This window comes from Berghia stephanieae, chromosome 12, assembly GCF_034508935.2.
Source record: "Berghia stephanieae isolate SIO BIC M18660-M18661 chromosome 12, UCSD_Bste_1.3, whole genome shotgun sequence".
NCBI lineage: Eukaryota > Metazoa > Mollusca > Gastropoda > Nudibranchia > Aeolidiidae > Berghia > Berghia stephanieae.
The window spans coordinates 5,296,374-5,300,019 of NC_088371.1; the positions used below are offsets into that span (position 1 = coordinate 5,296,374).

The 3,646-nt window shown below is 35.3% G+C and overlaps 1 protein-coding gene across 1 annotated transcript in view; it reads right to left on the bottom strand.

The window, feature by feature from the left end:
* LOC144957741 (pro-neuropeptide Y-like) overlaps positions 1–2,229 on the bottom strand; it is a 186,373-nt gene extending 184,144 nt beyond the window's left edge. Inside the window, exon 1 of the mRNA XM_078889137.1 lies at positions 1,709–2,229. The gene's annotated coding sequence lies outside the window, so the exon portion shown is untranslated. The remainder of the gene's footprint in view (positions 1–1,708) is intronic.
* Between the last annotated feature and the right edge of the window lie 1,417 nt (positions 2,230–3,646).

Here is a 3,646-nt window from a genome sequence, read left to right on the forward strand (position 1 = left end):
CGGTATTAAAAACTTGCGTAAATACGCTTTAACATTCGTGACGTCACTTCCCTCGTAATGACTCATTGTAACTTAGTAACTGGCCCTAAACTATCGGAACAATGGCGGATGCCCGTATGAAATACTTCTCCGATGAGCGTAAAAGTGTATCCAGAGGAGAAAAACATTATAAATCTGATCATGTTTTGAATTTTATACTTTCTGATCACATGACATGTGAAAAAGTTCTAGCCAGCATTAAGAATAAAAAGTACCGGTTTTCTTTGTTTAGAACCAAGCTGCTCGTTACTAGGCGACGTGACATCAGACTATTGAATCCTATTTCTTAATACAAAAGCTCAAAAATCGTATATTATCTTCACCTATCGGGTTGATATTTTGAAAAATCAATTTGACTGGTTCTATCTCCACAATCTTCAAATTGAGAAAAACAATTAATATAATTTTTCCTTTTCCAAGGACTGAACACCGCGCCTTTCGGACTCGAATCCAGAACCTTCTGACCCGAGGAGTGTACTATACCAATAAACTCCATAGTCGCAAAACTTCAACCATTATTCTGTGCAAAACATTTGAGCCAATTCCCCGATTTGAACGAAATGATTGTCAGATACGGTCAGGATAAACCCCCAAATAGAAAATATAGTTGAAAATCGTTTTAAATGACATATATATTAAACTCTTGCGGTTTGGAATTACCAACCGCTGCACGAACTTGCGAGTGCGCGTTGAGAACAAAGTTCGAATTCCAATACGCAAGAGTGTAAGAAATCATTTATTCTACCCCTCAGTCGATTCCCGTTTCGTCATCTTTGAATAAAAAGACATCTTCAAAAACATTCAAATGATACCTTTTTTTTTTTTTTTTTGAAGAATCTGATTATTTGTGAAATTTGCTTTTGATAATCTGACGTTACATGTTATATTTGTTAACATGATATCATTACGCTTTACTATTTAGGAAGAGGGGTGAAATGATATGATATTTGATATGAGAAAGAGTTTAGTAGGATAGAAATATTTTTATAAATATTTACAAAATAATTGCAAAATTTGAACACTCGCCTATTTCCAATGGAGCAAAGAATGAAAGATGAAGAAAAATAAGAAGAAATAAGAAAAAGAAAAAGAAGAAGAAGAAGAAGAAGTAAGAAGAAGAAGAAGAAGAAGAAGAAGAAGAAGAAGAAGAAGAAGAAGAAGGAGAAAAAGAAGAAGAAGAAGAAGAAGACGAGAATAGTAAGTGAGAGAAAAGAGAGAGAGAGAGAGAGAGAGAGAGAGAGAGAGAGAGAGAGAGAGAGAGAGAGAGAGAGAGGAATAGATTTTTGATCAACATAAAGTTGTCTTTCAGAACAACAAGGTACATGGACCTTGTGTTTCTATAGCGTTAATAACGGCAATAGCTTGTCACCCTCAGGACAGGACACTAGTCTACCGCAACGTACTTCTCGTCATTTGTAACTAACCCAGCTACCCAATCGCTGCTAAGCAGAGAAGGGTAAGGCTGAGGAACAGAAATAATCTCTACCGCACCAGGGATTGATATATATATATATATATATATATATATATATATATATATATATATATATATATATGTATATAAAATTGTTTTTTATTTTCTTGTATTGTTTTTAAATGTCATAACAGAAAATTGATAATACGCAACGACACCTACACAACAAACAACACCGATTCTTTAAACACTTACCTGTTTTGGAATTTAAATAGACGGAAACAAAACTTCAAGAATTACTCAGGTGGCTCAGAAAATAGGCAAAACAATCGACTTTACTCTCTTGCTGTCTCTGAAGAATTAGATCGTGTTTTCTTGCTGAAGACTGGTATCAACACACTCCAGATTTTCTGTTTGATTTTATTTGTTTTACTAAGTCTTTGTTCAATTCAAGGATAAACTATTTACTGTTTGGTTAAGATTTTCGAGTAAATTTCTTCCTCACTGCACCATCAATAACTTTCTAGAATTATAAATTTTCAAGTTTATTGATAAAATGACTTCTTCAATTTGTTAAAAGTTGTATAAATATCTTTTGTTTTGTTTTCTACTGTTCTTACGATAGAGAAATATTGTTTTTATTATCCCAATCCTTTTTTTTTTTTTTCTTCTTGAGTAAATTTGAATATTTATGAAATCTTTTAGTCTGCACTGCTTCCTAAGAATGTGTGTCCTATCTGTTAAATGATAACGATTTCCTTGCTCACGACAAAATTAATAAAGATGGAGAATTAGTGAAGGAACTCTTTTATAGTGCGGAGGTACACCAGTAATGTCACTAGCAGACGGTACTAATTTCTCACGTGCGTTTCAACTCTCCAATTAGTTATGACGAGGACAGAGAGTCTTCTGCGCACAGGGGCTTTTCATTGGCTGATTGCTACCAGCGGGAGGGAGAGGGACTGTCGGAATGGCATCGACTTCCTGTGGGCGAGAGGAGACCCGAGACAAACAGTCGGGATGAGAGAAGAAGAAGAAGAAGAAGAAGAAGAAGAAGAAGAAGAAAAAGAAGAAGAAGAAGAAGAAGAAGAAGAAGAAGAAGAAGAAGAAGAAGAAGAAGAAGAAGAAGAAGAAGGAAGAAGAAGAAAAGAAGAAAGAAGAAGAAGAAGAAGAAGAAGAAGAAGAAGAAGAAGAAGAAGAGTGAGGAAGAGAGGAGATAAAATCGATATTAGGTGATATTAGTTTGATGTCGATATATTGATAGGATATCGAATCAATGTTGTCGAATGTTGTGTTAAGATTTATTGAATAAATAATCGGCTATGGGACATAGTGGTATGCACTCGCTTTCGGGGCGGAAGGTCCTGGGTTCGAGCCTCGCTCGGAGCATAGTAGAGTCCTTGGAAAAAGCTCTTTACTCACATTCTCTCATCGTACTTTGAGTAAAATGAGTACCTGGCGTTAACAGCATTGTCTCTATCGAAAAAAAAAGTAATATCGTCAAACAGGCGTCATGTCCTGTCCTACATATCAAATGTTACTGTTTGGCCAGGGACCCCTTGTAAAGCGCTTTGAGCACGTTTAGTGGATATTGCGCTATATAAAAGCTCAAAAGCTCAATTAAAAATTTTAAATACAGATGTAAAGTGGTTATGTGATCTTGGTTTTTAAAAAAAACAAACTCGCATTTTGTTCTGAAAGTCCACTGTTTGAGTCCAGCTTTGAGCTGCGCATATTTGAGTCCTCGGAAACGTATCTTTACTCATATTTTCTCACCGTACTCGAGAGTAAATTAAGTACCTGGTGGTCAACAAATGTTGTGTTTGTCGGGGAATATTGTAATATCTTATAATAGGTGTCAAGTCTCGTCCTACCTAAACACAAAACTATGAGTCATCTTCAACGTTTATAGTCTGATTGATGAAAAATAATCCTTAAAATGGCTGTCTAAAATCAATAACAAAGAGCTGAATTTCGTCGAGTTCGTTCCATCTATAAGTCATCGAATACTACGCTTGGGGAAGACCCATTTAATGCAATAAATTTTTATTGATAGTTCGAAGATGACGACGTTATCCACATCTTTGTTATTGACTTTTGCCATCCGCGTTTCTGACTACTTCTCACTAAACTGTATTAACCTGACAATTAAAATCCATGGTTACACACAGTTTTGTGTGTTGATCTGTTATA